Here is a 17,809-nt window from a genome sequence, read left to right on the forward strand (position 1 = left end):
AGAATCCTGGTAAGAGTAGTAGATTTCTATGTCATACCCAAAAATTGTATTTTTATTAAAGGCGTCGTAATTTTTTATTCACAGCATCCGGAAAGTATTTTTGAAATTGTTGACAATGTGTGGAAATCCCCTGTAACATTTAACCTTCCGAAATCAGGACCGAGGAACCTGAGATTCAAATACAATTGGCTTGCACGTTTTGATTGGTTGGCATATTCTGCAAAAGATGATGGTGCTTTTTGTACGTATTGCGTTGCTTACGGCATTGAACATGGCGGGAAAACAAAAACTGCTCTGGGAAAATTGGCAAAAAACCTTACCAAAATTAGAGTAAAGCACTTGAAGATTTCTAACATCACGCGCAACTTGATTATCATAAAAAATGCTCGCTTGATATTGAAAATTTGCGTGACATCGCACGCGGAAAGCAAAAACCAAACGATGTTCAGCTCGATACACAAAATGAAAAATCAAAACAGGATGCAGTTCCGAAATTAACACCTATTGTCAAAACTATTATCTTGTGTGACAAACAAGGAATTGCACTTCGTGGGCACAGAGACGACGGTCGAGTTATAATGGAATCAAACATTTTACAAGATGAAGAACAAAGTCTTACATCCAACGAAGGAAATTTTCGAGAGATTCTACGAGTACGATACCGTGCTGAAGTAGATAACGATTTGATGCAACATCTGAGGCTTTCCCCTCAAAACGTAATGTATACAAGTAAAACATTCCAAAATGCAATCATAGATATTTTTCCCAACTTGACTACTAAACGCATTGTCGACAGCGTAAATGAATCTCGCGGATTTTCAATATTAGCTGATGGTACAACATACATCGCCGGGATTGATCAGTTTGCCATTTGTGTGCGGTACTTTGACCAATCATCAAAATTTCGAGAGGATTTCTTAGCATTTGTCCCCGTTACAGAAACGACCGGAGAAGGGTTAGCGAAAACGATAATGAAATATCTTTTGAAAGTTGTCATTGACTGCTCTTTTTGGTATGGCCAATGGTATGATGGAGCTCCAGCAATGAGTGGGGAATTTCATGGTGCCCAAGCATTCGTAAAATTGAGTTTCCCATTAGCGATCTATGTACATTGCATGGCACATAGCTTTGATCTGGTTGTTGGTATCAGAAATGCACTAGGAACAATTGGATCGTTACACAACTTTTTCCGTTGGCCAAAACGATTGGAAGTGTTGAAAAGCCAAAAAAATTGAGAAGTCTGAAAATGAATGTCGAAAACAAAAACTGAAATCTGTATGCCCAACAAGATGGGCTGAAAGTCATGAAGCCGTATCGACATACATCTAATTGCATCCGTTCATGATTAAATCATTAGAAAGAATCGTAACTTGGAAAGATCCGGAGACTTCAACTACGACCGCTCAGATCGCCGCTGCGGTTTCTGCTGCAGAATTCCAAATTTCCTGCTTCATAATGCAATCCGTACATGCAGTCGTTCTATCGCATTGCTTTTTATATTCCCTTTCTTGATTGATTGATTGATTGAATATGAGAAATGCACCGCGACCTTTGGTCTATTGTGCCCTCTCCTACCTCACATAGACTCACCTAGCCCCAGCGCATTGATGAAGTTCAACAGACTTCCGGGCGCTAATGACGCTATGCGATGCCTATCCGGAAACATTGATCCGAGGGCCTTAGTCCTGCGTCTACAGACTGCTGTGCAGTCGATCAGCAGGTGCTCCGGGGTTTCAGGCTTCAAGTCGCAGAACCGGCAGTTAACGCAAGAGGATAGGTCCATGTTGTACAGACGCCTATTCAACTTGCAGTGGCCGGTATACCATGCCACCAGTAGCCTGAGTTTGTTCCTGGGGAGGTTTATTACAAACTTGAACCTACTCAAGTTGTATCCTCCCATTAGCAACTTGGCATGTTTCATACCGCGCGTTTGCCGCCAATGCTCCTGCCTTCCCACTCCTTCTTCCTTGCGGAGTAGCTCCTTTATGGTATGTGGACCTACCCCAATAAAGGGTTCTGGTCCCACCATCTTGGTGGAGGCTGCGAAGCGGGCTAGCTCGTCCGCCAGTTCATTACCGCCTATACCCAAGAATGATAGAAACAAGATTGCGCAATGACGAGTTCAAATTTTGTTCGTTCTGCGCGTCTACGTCACGGTTGACCAACGTACAATCAGCTGATTTTCAGTTGTTTATTTTTCTTTGCAATTAGAAGCAATTTTGTATTGCAGGCATACAAAACCATGAATATAATGAAAAGTTAACATCAATATAAGTGAATATTAATAAAAGATATCAATACAAGTGAATATTTTATAGTGAACATTTACTTACATATTCATTTAATTGTATTTTCAGTGTATTATTTAATTTTGTCTCTTTGCTGTGTTTGTTTCAACCATATACGAGTACATTTATGCAAATAAAAAGATTGAATATTTTGTGACCAAGTATCAATTTATTGTCCAATTTAATTTTCTTTTTATACCCTGAACAGGGTATATTAAGTTTGTCACGAAGTTTGTAAAATTATATATATATAAATGATCAGTATGTTGAGCTGAGTCGATTTAGTCATGTCCGTCTGTCCGTCCGTCTGTCTGTATATATACGAACTAGTCCCTCAGTTTTTAAGATATCGTTTTGAAATTTGCAAACTTCATTTTCTCTTCAAGAAGCTGCTCATTTGTCGGAACGGCCGATATCGGACCACTATAACATATAGCTGCCATACAAACTGAACGATCGGAATCAAGTTCTTGTATGGACAACTTTCACATTTGACAAGATATATTCACGAAATTTGGTATAGATTATTTTTTAAGGCATCAATGTAATCTTTAAAAAACTTGTTCAGAACGCATTACTATATCATATAAGTTCCATACAAACTGAACACATAGTTAATAACAGAAATGCACCTGTGAAGGGTATTTAGCTTAGGTGCAACCGAAGTTAACGTTTTTTCTTGTTTTGCTATACATATGTTCAATTAAGTTTTTATTTAAGGAACGAATCCTAAAATACATTCTAGCTATGAGAAACAATTATTTTACTTTCGAGCTACCATTTACAAAATTACTTAAATCTAAGTGCTTCTGGGCGTAATTTGTACATATCTATGTATATGCAAAGCAGTACCATTTACATTGTCAAATACTGCTTGCAAGGATCTCATATGCTCCATTAACATATCTGTTGGTTTTGAGAGTCCTGGTTCAGAAAGGTGATCTACCCAAGTATAAGACGAACAATTTTCTGAATTGCCACAAATTTCGAGGTTGTCTTTACCGAGTTTGTGGCAGATGTACCCTGGCAAATTCTTAAGTCCGCCGTTGCTGAGAATCTACAAGTCATCATTTTTTTCAATTGGGTCAGTGGAGTTTAGATCAACTGACACACGTTGCAAAATATTACCTTCAAAAATATAATAAACACACATACATGCGTATAAATAAATGGAATAAATTGTTAGTTAAGATTATTATTATAATTTGGATAAGAAACAGTGCAAAAACTTAGTTTGTATGTTTGTACATATTTGCATACATTTTTATATAAGAATGTTTTCTGTAGTTTTAGGTTTATAATATAATTTATAATACTTTTAGAATTTTGGCACTTACCTGACCGTTGATGAAAATGCAGCTAAGTTTTTGCTCCAAATTACTTCTCTGGAATTTCCGAGGTTTTAATGGAAATTCTAAGGCGTTTAATTTCTGCTGACTGCTCGTTTTTGCACTTATTCAAAGTTCTAACAACACTATTCAGCCTTTGTCTAAAAAGAAAAAGAAATACACATACTTATGTAAGAAAAAGATACTTCATCAATATCAATTAGGACGAACATTTCTGTTTCCAAATGCAGTCTTCTCCTGCAGTTTGAGGTGCCTCTTCAACCTCGTCTTCTTGAATTACTTCAATAGGATCGGTATTCTTCAACATTGGTGTTAACATTTCTTTTTTGGAACGAGACTCCATCCTTTTCTGCCGTTCAGCCTCTGCAGGAGCAGTGGTTAACGTGGGAAAAACGCTAGACAGTAACTTAGTTGGACTCCGCGAACTTAAACCTGCAAGAGTGTTTGGTTATAAAAGTAAAATTATTGTAATCAAAATGCTATAATTACCCATTTCCAACTGCAAGTTGCATTAATTTTGTCCGTATGACGACAAAAATTATCCATTGTTTTACCACTGTTTTATCTTTAGGGAAATGGAAAAATCTCCATTTCGCAGCACAATTTCCATCATTATTATTATTGCACCCAAGACTGCGCAACTCATTTTAAAAAATATAAAATTTAATAATTAATACAACACTTGAAAACACAATTCGAATTCACTTTCAAAAGCGCGGGCGAATAATAAGTCAACCTTGACGTCAGCAAGAACAGCTGACTGAAAGCAAACATGCGCATTGCGCAATCTTGTTTCTATCATTCATGGGCTATACCTCTGTGACCAGGCACCCAGATTAGGTGTACCTGGATATGTTCTGCAAGGCTGATGCACTCCTGCACTAATAGCGATTTGATTTCGTAAGAGGACATCGCTTTTAGCGCTGCTTGACTATCACTGAAAATAGCTATTCTCTCATTGCGATAGTTGCGATGGAGGTTTATTTCTATACACCGACTTATGGCAAAAACTTCTGTTTAGAAAATGCTTGGGAACTCTCCCATGGGTATGTATAGCTTAGTACGTAGACCCGCGATCCCTGCACCGATTTCCTCCGACATTTTCGAGCCATCGGTGTACCACCTCAGCGTGCTATTCCTCAATATCAGCTCGAGATTGGAGTCTTTCCACTCGTCTTTGCTGCCGAGGGTGACCTTGAACTTCTTCTTGAAGTTAACTGTTTTGGTAGCGCTGTCCCTCGGGAGGAGGGCTGATGGTACATCGCCACTTATCTTTTCTATCCTCTGGGACGAGATTACCCTACCTTTGCCCCACCCCTCTGCCGTTATTTGCAGAATTGTGTGCTAGGCTACCTGACCAGTAACCAAATGAAGCGGAGTAAGTTCCAGCAGAACCTTCAGGGCTGCCGTGGGACAAGTGCGCATTGCGCCCGTCATGCAGACACAGGCTAGCCGCTGCAGCTTCGATAATTTGGCCTTAACCGAAGTCTGCGACGCTATTGAGGCCCAGGCCACCGCCCCGTATGTGATTATTGGTCGCACTATCATGGTGTACAACCACCTAAAGATCCTTGGCTTACAGCCACAGGACTTGCCCGCCAGCCGATTGAACACCATTAAAGCTTTTGTTGCTTTGACCAAGGGCAGGTTTATATGCTTCCACCGCAGAGTAAAATCTAGCATCAAACCTAGGTATTTGACACTGCTGGTCATACCTATCTCTCTGTCCCCAAGTGTGAGATTCCTGAGACCGGGTAGGGACCTGCGTCTCGTAAACGGGACTACGGTCGTCTTGGAGGGATTGATATTCAATTCAACCTTCCTACACTACATCTTCGCTAGGTTTTGACCTCTTTGTATTAGGTCATAGAGAGTGTCTTCGTATTTACCTTTTGCTATAATTACAATGTCGTCCGCATACCCTTAGCAGCGGATCCCATTGTTCGTTAGCAATACTAACAGGTCGTCTACGACCAGACTCTATAGCAGGGGTGAGAACACACCTCCCTGTGGGCAGCCTCTTGTTGTGCCGAGACGAATACTCTTATCACCTACTGTAGTTTCAGCAACTCTGGTGCGCAGTACGGCTTCAACCATCTGCGCACCGGTGCTTCCACATTCCTTTTCTCCAGTGCCTTGGCTACACTTCTATGAGACGTGTTATCAAAGGCACTTTCGATGTCCAAGAACGCGCAAAGCATCACCTCTCCATGTTCCAGTGAAGTCTCTATCTCAGAGGTTATCTGGTATAGAGCAGTACTGCCTAATCTCCAAACCTGGTGGATCTGCCGGCTCTATAGGCATTCTGAGTCGTATGCAGGGGTGCTCTCTTCAGCGCTGTCGTCCTTATTTCATGGTCCACGATCTTTTCCAAGGTTTTTAGTAGGAAAGACGTTAGGCTGATTGGCCTGAAGGATTTCGCCTACTTGGGTATGAAGATCACCTTCGATGTCCTCCCTACTTCAGAGAGGTACGCCATTGCGAGGCTTTTCCTCAGCAGCCGAATCAGGTGAGGCAGTAAGTACTGCGCCCCTGTTGTAACAGCGCTGGAAAAATACCATCCACTCCCGGAGACTTGAATCTCTCAAACGAGGCCATTGCCCACCGGATCGAGTCCGCCGTAAATAGCTGTTTGGCGATATCCCAATCCTCGTGGGATGGCCTATGGGGGGCCGCCTCTGGTGTTGAGGTGACATTCTCACAGAATCTCCTGAAACTAGCCTGCTTTGCAGACCTAATTCCTTATTGTATTAGGTGAGATAGCTCCTATATTCTTCCCAGACCCCCGTACGTTTCGCTTTGTTGAATAGGCTGCGTACTTTTTTTCCGGAGGTCTGCTAGTTTCCTTGACCACCAGGGACAGTTTCGTCTGTCTGTGGTCACTTGTAGGAAGCAGCTGCCATGATGAGCGTTAATGACAGACTCGTTTAGCTTAGATAGCCTAATCTCCAAACCTGGGCCTGACACGCTATTATCAGTATGCCCCCCTGCTCAATTCCTTACTTAGTATATCCCTGAAGGCATCGCAGTTCGCCTTCCGAGGGTTGCGTCTGGGGGGGAGTTTCCTGACCTCTACCTTTAGCGTGAAGCGGAGGGCTCCGTCGAGACTCTCCATTGCGAGACCAATCCGTTTGCAGGCTCATTACTCAAGGTGATGTCCAGCACCTCCCTCCTGTTTCTAGTTATGAATGTGGGTTCACATTCTCTATCACTAAGTTACTTCCTACTATGTATTCTAAAAGGGACTCACCTATTGAGTTGCAGTTGGTACTGCCCCATTCCACATGGTGGGCGTTTGCGTCGCACCCAATAATAAGGGGAAGCCTATGCTCTCTGCAATGCTCCACCAGCCTTTCCACCAACTCCGGGGGTGCCGTGGGTACCTCCCTTGGGAAATAGGCTGAAGCCAGGACGAAGACCTTGCCTTGGAAGTCCCTGGCTTGCACCGCCACCAGATCCTGCGTCAGGAACTCTGAAATGCAGAAGAATTTCAATGTTATTCCTGACAACTATGCAAGCTCTGGGTCTCTCGCTAGAGAGATCCCAGATTACCTTATTTGACTCCGTTTTGAGACCTTCAACCTCTCCTCTATGGACCCAAGGCTCTTGGATCAGTAGTATGCCCAGTTTTTCCGCTGTGAACCTGTTCGCTATGACAGCCGAAGCTGCCGCCTCGTGATGTAGGTTCACCTGGGCAATTGACAGCCGTTATAATAATGGTTCGAGGAAGGGTATATCCTCTTCCCCGCCGTCAATCCCGTCCAGTGGGTCTCCTAACCCCTCGAGGAATTCCTGCGTGGAGGGTAGCTCTGCTCCCTGACCGCAGGAACTAGAATCCGGGACGTCGATGGTCGCCACTGGCATTGCCTGTCCAGTCCCGCTTCCGCCGGGCTGATTCGCCACCTCGTCAACCTATTGCTACTTCATCCGGGGGTTCAACAGTCTCTGCCTGTTTTTCGACACCCTCGCTTTGTTCAGCCTTTTCTGTTCCCTTGGTTTCAGTGGCTGCAGGCTTGTGGGGCCGCATGACCGTCGTGCTGAACCTGTAGAACAGGCGGAAGCTCGCTGCCCGGACGTACTTGTACGATGCGTCGTCAATGTAAAGGTACAATCTCCAACCTATCATGTCACCTATTTTTCCACAGTGCTGCTGACGATGCGCCAAGACGAGATGCTGAGGCCCAGGTTCTGATTTTTCACCAGACGTAAGGCAAACTCATAGCGTTTGTCCCCGCATCGAGGGAGGAACATTGTCATGCTATGCATGATTGGCAGATCTTCCACCCTCCTCTCGCAGAGGACAGTACCCTTCCTGTCCCCCAGCTTTGGGGCGAACTCCCGCAGCCAGTTGGCGGACCTCTCATCCTTGCAGGCCACTTGTATCATACCTCCTTTAAAGTCTACTCCCAGGAAGGATGCCGCGTATTCAGTTCCCCTGAACACCTCTTCCATAAGAAGGTCCTGGAGCACGGTAAGCTCTTCCGGTGCTAGCAACTCCGCCGGGTAGTTTTGAGGCAGTACAGCCATGCGGATGCCTTTGACAGCATCCGCATATCTGCGCCACCCCTCCTCCACCCGGTGTGGTGCCGATTCGGAAGCTTGGCCTCCGGCTGCCCTTGTGTTGCTGCCCCTAAGCCTTTTGGAGCGGGGGGGCTCCTGCGGCGTGATTTGGCAACTCTTTCGCTTTGCAGCTTGAGCATACGTGTCCGGGGGCGCTGCCCTTCCACCACCACGCCTTGCGGACAATGTAGCACTCACCGGGCCACGATTGCCGGCTCCGCCACCTTGCGCGCAGGCTGACACGGTCTTGCCACGCACCTTATATGGGGATGCATTGCTCCCTTTGCTCCTGCTTCTGGCCATAGCCTCCGCTGCCTCGGGAGTCTTTCCTTCTCGGAGGTAGCGCAGGTACCACTTCATACTGGCACCACTCATACCTTTCCTGTGCGGGTCGTCACATCTGCCAGGTTTACCAGCTTCTGGGAGAGGGCGTTGCCCACCTCTTCTGCGCCTCCTCCTCCGTCTACTACGAGCGCCGTCGGGCATTGCCCGATGTGACTCACCCGAGTCCGACCCGCTACGCCTTCTGGTGGTTGTCTTGGCGGCGCTCGTTGCTGCTTCCGCGGCGTCAGGTCCCTTCGCCAGGCGAGCGCCGCTGCATAAGGGTATGTCGTCATCATCATCCCTGGCATGCTCCTCAAACAGCGCCCTCTCCTCTGGCGAGAGAGCGTCGAGGAAGCTAAACTTCCGCCTAGCTCCTTGACCACCTTTGCTCGCTGCTGCACCAGGTGCCTTATCGTATCCGAGTCCGTTTTCCGTGTTTGTTGCCTTGTTTCTGGGTTGGTTTGTTTTGGATTATTTGTGCTCATCTTTTCCTTACGACCCTTGGTTCAACAAGGAGAGCTGTCGGGTTTATTATTTTGATGGGGAACTAGAATATCCGCCACGCTAGAGCCCCTTGACGCGATAAGGCCACATTTACTCCCCAATTAGGCTCGGTGTTGGGGAGGTTCCGTTATAATGCAGCCGAATTTACCTCCTGGCTGCAAAGCAGCCAATGGGCACGGCAGTCGCATAACACCCTGGATTAGGAGGTGGTAGCTCTTGGTTGGCGCAGGCATGCGGCACCTGACATCTTGCCTGGCACACCGGTTGGGGGATGCCGAGTATGCCTTGCACCTAAGCCCCTGCACCGCGGCAAGGTGCCTACCATTCCCTTTCTCGATACTTACATTGCTCATTTGAAAAGCCGCTTTCTTGACCACAGTTCAGTGTTAGAAAATTTTTGTGTATTTTTCCCAAAGTACGAATTTGACGTTAAAAAAAGCTCGAGAAATATTTTGTTTATATGAAAGGGTGATCAACTGTTCGGAACAAAACTTTCTTGCGGAGGTGAAAATGTGGAAACAGCGAACTTCAGGCAAGTATTTTCGGAATGCTCTCGAAGCTTTAGAAGCAGTGAACAAAACGTCTTTTGGGAATGTTTTCAAGATTTTACGCATATTGGCGTTATTGCCTGTTTCAATAGCATCACCGGAAAGAAGTTTTTCAAGTTTAAAGAGAATTAAAACCTATTTACGAAATACGACAGGTCAAGATAGGCTTAATGGTCTAGCATCAATGAATATTCATAGGGATATTGATCTGTCAGTTGATGAAATACTAGAAGATTTCTTTCAAAAACCAAGAAAAATATGACATGGAATGTGAGATCCCGTGTTATCCTCAATTAATCACTGAGCTTCAGCGATACTGCTTGTACAAATGTAGAGAAAGTTCGAATTATATGAATAACAACTAAAATCGTGTAACTTATTATAATTGCTTATAATTTGATGTGATTTTTTTGGTCAATAACCTCATTCCAAACCCATATCAACAAACATATATTTTTCTTTGAGTTTGGGGGGTGTTTTAACACCAAAAATCCCCCCCGTGGATCCGCCACTGCTGACAGCTTATCCAGTTTTCGAGTTGCCATATCTCTAATTTTTGCAGAGTTGCATTTGGGGTTGCCACATTACTTTGGGGTCGCCACATCACTACCCCTAATGCGGGAAGACGAAAACGTACTCGACGACCAGATTTTGTTGTCCTATTGAGGCCATCTCTTTCGTGATTTCGGCTAACTGCTGCTCGATGCTGGATTGATTGCGTGTTGCTGTGTTTGGAGTTTCAATCACGTGTACGTGTGGGGTGTCGCTAACCTCACATATTTTGTCCGCGAGCAGGGCAACTTTGTCGAGCGGTTCGTTGCTGATGGAAATTATTAGTCGCATGTTGGAAGGTAACCTACTCCTCCAAATGGACTTTAATATATTATCGTTAATCTCGTTGCCGGCTAAACTTAGCATTTCGCGCAAGAGCTGCGATGGACGCATATCACCAAGTTCTTGTTCTTGCAGTAGCTTTTTTACGCGTTTTTGTTCCTAGTCGGCGAATTGCGTTATTATACGATTTTTTAGCGTGGTATACAAATCACTGTTCGGTGGATTGAGAATTATGTCGCTTATTTGGGCTAGCACGTTACTTTTGATTGCGGCCACGACGGTGTGGTACTTCGTTTTGTCGCTCGTTATGCCTGCCTCAATGAATTGCGACTCCACCTGTGCCATCCACAGTTCTGGCTTCGCGTGCCAGAATGGTGGGATCCTAATGGAAACTTTGGCCACTTCCACGTTGCGAGTTTGGACGTCCTCTGCCCATTGGTCCCGATGCTGCAAATTTTGTGTTACCTGGTTTACCGCTTCTTTTTCCGTCATTTTACCTTTTTTTCGTGGTCACCAATATGTGGGATGCCTACAATAAAGCTTGATTTATTTGGATAAAAAACTGATACAATGGTTTGGAGACTGAAATGGTAAGACGTGCTTGCAGCCGTGATGATGCGCCAAGAAGAAGGAAAAATGGTGGTTCGTCAAGCTGACAGCTTTTCTAGTTTTTGAGTTGCCTTATTTATAATTTTTGCAGAGTTGCATTTGGGGTAGCCACATTACTTTGGGGTCGCCACAAGTCCCTCCCCTAACGAAGTGCTAATTTTCAACACCGGTAATTTAGCAAAATTTTCATGATCCATTTGATTTGGTTTGACCAAGTGCATAACGGGGCTGAAGAGCGCGCGTCAGACGCCATGTGTCACGTTTCATACAAAATTCGTCGAATGCAATTTGCAAAATCGAAAACGAATTATCACTCCCTTCCGTGCTCTGGTTCGTACATTCTGCTAGTACAAAATGAAATAGCGTTTCGCTTTATACTCTTGCCATATATTGCTACTAAATACATTTTATAATGTATTATTATTCGTATAATAAACTATTCCATATATAAGATATATATGGTTACAGAATCCAAGAGATTGTATTTGAGGTTTAATTTTGAATATGTTCATACAAATAAATTTCATTGGAAAAAATAACGACTTTAAGGCTGCTTTCTCAATGTCTGGTTACCAGCGTTTCTGTCCAGTTAATAGAGTTGTCCACTAAATAGGGTGTACATTTCAGAGAGCTTTCACTGCATTCTTTATTTAAGAACTGTTTTAACTATCCTGTCTTTAATGTTGGGTCGAACTGGACACAGTGTGCTAAATTTTACTAAAACGGTTCAATAATTTAGGGGTCCATCGCGGACAAACAACGCGACACGTACTTTTTATATGAATATATAAAGATTCATGTAATAAAATATTCAATAGAGTGAAAATTTCATTTACGAATAAAGCAAAAACGTTTTTGTCGGGTAAGAATCTAGTGGATTGTACTTGAGATTTGAACTTTGAATATGTTCATACAAATAAATGACAATGAAAAAAAAAACGAATTTAAGGCTGTTTTCTCAGTTATCCATTAATATCAGTTATATATATCACACATTGACAGCCATTTTCGATCAAAAGTCTACTATAAGTATCTAGGCCAAGTTTTTGCTGAAATTTAACTAAAATTTTAATGAAATATTCGGTACCTAGGACTTTGAACAGTTTTTATTGGACTTGAACAATTTTTGATCATAAGATGGCGTACACTAAAGACATCATTAGTGCAAAGTTTTATCCCCTTATATTAATTGCTTCTAGATTTGTGTTCTGGAAACTGATATTCAATTCAAGTGGAATGTAAAGTTGTGTTATATGGGAAGTAGGCGTGGTTACTGTCCGATTGTCATTTTCACAACGTGACATAGAAATATGAAAAAAAACGACATAACAAATTTTGTCAAAATCGGTCAGTGGGATCGCTAGATATGGGATTTCGCTAGAAAATGGGCGGGGAAACACCGTCTAATTTTTACACCGGCTCTCACAAAGCTCTCTCATACAATTTAGGTGGTAAAATTGAATGTTTTTGACGTATTTAGTTATCGATTTATCGAGCTTTTAGTGGTTTTTAACAGTACTGTTATATGGGTAGGTAGGGCTCAATTAGCACTTGATGTGTCATTTTGATACACTATTCGTAGAACCTCCTGTATCTGCTATTACGTTTCACATTCTCTCTCAAACCATTTTGAGGTTTCGATGAAACTACTTATGTCTGATATGCTTTTAGTGGAAATCCATTCAAGATTTGGGGCTTGATGGATTCCGAGTGTTTTGTGTCGGATCTGTGCTAGAGCTGGGCATTCACAGAGAAAGTGGAAAATTGTTTTCTTGTTCCCTGCTACTCCGCAGCCTCGGCAGATGTCGTTGTAGGGCATACCCATTTTGGACGCATGTTCCCCAAATGGCTAGTGCCCTGTTGTGGTAGCTGTTACTCTGTAAATGCTTTTGCTTGACCTATTTAATAAGTCGCTGGTTCTTTTCCTGTCATATGTTGGCCATAATTGTTTAGTTATGACGCATTTTGTAATATTTTTCCACCTGTTATTTGCAACTTGTTGAAATTGTCTATTGATCTCTGCTTTGATCCACCCTAGCGGGCTTGGTATTAGCTCCGCCTCGGATTCGTTGAGGAAAGTGCCTGTCTTTGCCAACTCGTCTGCTTTTTCGTTACGGCAAATATTCCTGTGGCCGGGAACCCAGATCAAGTCTAGTTCGAGCTTGTATTTTATTGAACGCGGCGCTCCTGGCCTTGTCTTCACCCGTGACTAATTCCAGCATAGTTGACAACTGCAAGAGAGCACTGCAGTTGTCAACTATGCTGGAATTAGTCACGGGTGAAGACAAGGCCAGGAGCGCCGCCTGGCTATCCGTTAATATAGTTTTTTATGTATATTCCCGTGGTTTTCAAATACAACTTCGCAGGCTTTTTCATTGCCTAGTACTTCTGCTTGGAAGATGCTAGCCGAGTTCGGTAGACGTTTAGAGAGAGATATGCTTAGATCAGCGGAGAATACTCCCGTGCCTACTCCGCAGTCCATTTTGGACCCGTCGGTAAAGACTGAGATGGTATCCTCCTCTCCTATTGAACCTCTTCTCCATTCTCGTCTAGATGGTATCCTCACTTGGAAGTGTCTATTGAAATCCAGCTTTGGGAGAATGTAGTCTGATTTACTAATGGTGAGTTTGTTTAGGATTACACTATGTCCGTAGTTGTGCTGATTCCAACCTCACAATTCTTTTATTCTTATCGCCGCAATAGCTGCTGTTTTGTGAATAAAAATGTCCACGGGTAGTTGATGCAGGACCACATTGAGCGCATCAGTCGGACATGACCTGATTGCACCAGTAACACCCGCACATGCTGCTCTTTGTATTCCATTTAATTTTTTAATGTTGTATTGTTTGTTTATCTATACCACAGCTCCATATGTAAGTATTGGTCTTATGACAGCCGTATACATCCACATGATTGTACTTGGTTTAAGGCCCCAATTCTTGTTGACGATTCTCTTACAAGTTTTTTTCTATATTTATTTTCCTGGACAGTTGTGTGTCAATCTCCACTCCCAAGTATTTGGCTGTGGGGCTATCCCCCAATAAGTGCTGTACCGTTTAGTACCGGAAGTTGAAACTGAGGGATTTTGGTTCTGCTTGTTAATAGCATCAGTTCTGTTTTGTTCGGGTTAACTCCTAGTACATTGTCTTTAGCCCATAGGTTTAACATTCGAAGGGCTCTTTCCATAATCTCGCTGACTGTTGAAGGAAACATGCCTGATACCAACAACACTATATCGTCTGCATACGCTACTGCTTTCACTCCTCCACCGTTTAGTTGGAGTAGTATTTCGTTCAGCGCTACAACTCATTGAAGCGGAGAGAAGACCCCTGCTTGAGGCGTCCCTCTACTCACATAACTTGTTTGTGTTGCAGCGCTGTTTGAAGCTATAATCTTCATATTCTCAACCATCGATAGTATCCATCTGCACACAGTGCCATCTATGCCACCATGTGCCAGGGAATTAATTATAGCATTTACTTCTTTGTTATTAAGGGCGCCCTCTATGTCTAGAAAAGCAGCCATGGTGTATTGTTTGTGGTGTAGTGATTTTTCAATTACACTTATCACCTCGTGAAGGGAAGTTTCGGTTGATCGGCCTTTTATGTACGCATGTTGGGACTTCGATAACTTCTCCGCCGATATTGTTCTTACGTGTAAATCTATTAGTCTTTCTAGTACCTTCAGCATAAAGGATGTAAGGCTTATAGGTCTAAAATCCTTGGTATTCTGGTGTGTTCTTTTGCTTGGTTTTGGAAGGAACACAACTTTACTTCTTTTCCAACTTCTTGCGATGTAAAATAGTTGAATGCTAGCTTTGCATATATTTTCAAGCCTTTGAACCATTGGTTCTACTAGTTTTTGCAGCATTATGGGCATAATCCCGTCAGGGCCTTCCGCTTTAAATGGTGCAAAACTATTTATGGCATATTTGATTTTGCTTTATTCTACTATTTGTTCGATATTCAGCTGCGTTCAACAGTGGTTCTGGTTGAACCCTCGTTGAAGGTGTTTGCTGACTCCCGGGGAAGTGCGTTGTAATTAGTACCTCCAGAGACTCTTTAGCTGAGGAGGTCCAATGTCTTCCCTCCGCGCTAATGTAGGCAGTATTAGAATGATCTTTGGATAGCATTGTTTAAAACTCAATGAAGATTTTATCAAACCTTACCACTGGTGGGGGGAAATGAAAACACCTTCACTGAGCTGAGAATTATTTCATTCTCCTTATTTTATGTTGCTAATATGCGGGAATATACACCCGTCTTACAATTATTATTTTTATGTTGTCAATATGCGGGAATATACACCCGTATTTTTGTTCTAATTTGCCTGTATTTTGAACAAAGCTTTTTTGTATATTGCCTGTTTTTTAAACACAGGACTTTTTGATTTTGGCCGAGCTCTTCATCCGGCTCGAAGGACCAAAAAATGTAAAAACTCAAAAAAGATTATTTATTCCTTACCTCTGGTGGGGGGAAATGAAACCGTCTTTCGTCGAGTGAGAAATATTTCATTCTGATTTTATTGTAAATATTGTACACCTTATATACTATTTTAAGTCTTACTTATCTAGTTAAATATATGTGTATGTACGGCACACCACATGGGGTTGTTTTCAACTATACAATGCAATACATGTGTGTGTGTGTGTGCTGTCATACAAGATCTTGAGATTTTTGATGAAGAATGCGGATACAATAATCACCATAAGGGTTGTTTTTCTGTATTGTATTCTTATTACATATTTTTTCTTTTATTTTGCTGCATTGCATGTAAATGCATTATGTATGTATGTATGTATTAATATATAAATAGATATTTATATTTAGTATAATTTCGGCTTTGCATATAAATAAGCATGTTCAATGATATTTGAACATATTACCGAGTGAAAGAAATGATTATTAGTGGACTGTATATGTTTTTATGATCTTAAGTATTACAAATTTCTTAACTTATCTTATTTAAGAAAATAAACATGTTCAATTTTGAACATTCTGCCGGACAACAAAAGTGACTTCCAGCCGCAGATTGTAATCGACGTTTGGCTTTTAGTTAGTCCGTTTGCTTTAACGCTGCCATGGTATTAGTAACTCCCAAATGGTTGTTACAACATCTGCTTTTCCAACTGACTCTCCTTTTTGTAATCTCGCTATACAAAGTTTGAGATTTTGGAAATACTCCGACGTTATTTCAAAATAAAAGTTTTCAACTTCAGGAAAAATTTTTGAAAAATAATTTGTGTGAAAATTGTGCATTTGAAGAAACACAATTTTCAAATGTTTAATATGATCACTTTTTATTGTCGTGATTTGGTGGAGATCTTCCATTACTTCTCTGAGGAGTTGAATTTTCCTCTTGAATATGAAGATTCCAAGATCCAAATCAAATGTATGTGACTTGTATTTATTTGTCATGTTGCTGCTTGTTTTTCTCCAAAGAAACCGTTGGAGGTATTTGATTTGGTCGCCTAGTTGACCTTGCTGTGCCTCGACTCACAGCCGCTGAATATTTCTTGGATAGCAGTTAGATCACTGCGTTTAGTCTCTGCTAAAACGGCTTATGCGATCGGTTTTAATGCGGGAATATACACCCGTCTTACATATATTTTTATTTAATCAATATGCGGGAATATACACCCGTCTTACAATTTTATTTTGCCTGTATTTGTATTAATAACAGGGTTTTTTTAAATTTGGCTGAGCTCTTTTTTTTTTTGTTTAAGGCTCGAAGGACCCAAAAATGTCGAATCAAGGTGCGTAAAAATATGCTTTACATATTTCTGTTAATTAACCGTTTTGATATTACTGGAGTTGTCAGAGAGTTGTCGTATAGCCATCGCGACAGTGTATTTGGAGCAATTTCACAATCTTATATTAAGGTGTAGAATCGATTTTTTTGTACATACACATTAAGCAATCGATATCAAGATGCGTAAAAATATGAACTTTACATATTTATGCTAACTCGCCGTTTTGATGTTATTGGAGTTGTCATAGAGTTGTCGTATAGCCATAGCGACAGTGTATTTGGAGCAATTTCCAATCTTAAGTTAAGGCGTAGAATCGATTTTTTAGTACATACACATTATGCAATCGATAACAGGTTGTGTAAAAATATGAACTTTACATATTTATGCTATTTAGCCGTTTTGATGTTATTGGAGTTGTCATAGAGTTGTCGTATAGCCATAACGACAGTGTTTTTGGAGCAATTCCACAATCTTAAGTTAAGGTGTAGTATCGATTTTTTGATACATAAACATTAAGCAATCTTTATCAAGTTGCGTAAAAATATGAACTTTACATATTTATGCTAACTAGCCGTTTTGATGTTATTGGAGTTATCATAGAGTTGTCGTATAGGCTGTAAAAACTCAAAAAAGATTATTTATTCCTTACCTCTGGTGGGGGGAAATGAAAAGACTTTCATTGAGTGAGAAATATTTCATTCTAATTTTATTTGGTATTTTTCTTTGTTTATATACTTATTTTTAAAACTATCTTATCTAATATAATATATGTATGTGTATGTATGTTACAGCACACCACATGGGGTTTTTTTCAACCATACAATGCCATACATGTGTGCGTGTGTGGTCATACAATTTATGTTGTATGGTTTGGGCTGTTTTCAAGTGCACAAGTGCATTTGTAATCAATTGCCCAAACCTAAGTAAATATGTTTATATAACATATCTTGAGTACATGCGTATTACATTTAAATGCATACGTATGTATGTATGTATGTATATTAATATATAAATAGATATTTATATTTAGTAAAATTTCGG

Source organism: Bactrocera neohumeralis, unplaced genomic scaffold (assembly GCF_024586455.1).
Source record: "Bactrocera neohumeralis isolate Rockhampton unplaced genomic scaffold, APGP_CSIRO_Bneo_wtdbg2-racon-allhic-juicebox.fasta_v2 cluster11, whole genome shotgun sequence".
Classification (NCBI taxonomy): Eukaryota; Metazoa; Arthropoda; class Insecta; order Diptera; family Tephritidae; genus Bactrocera; species Bactrocera neohumeralis.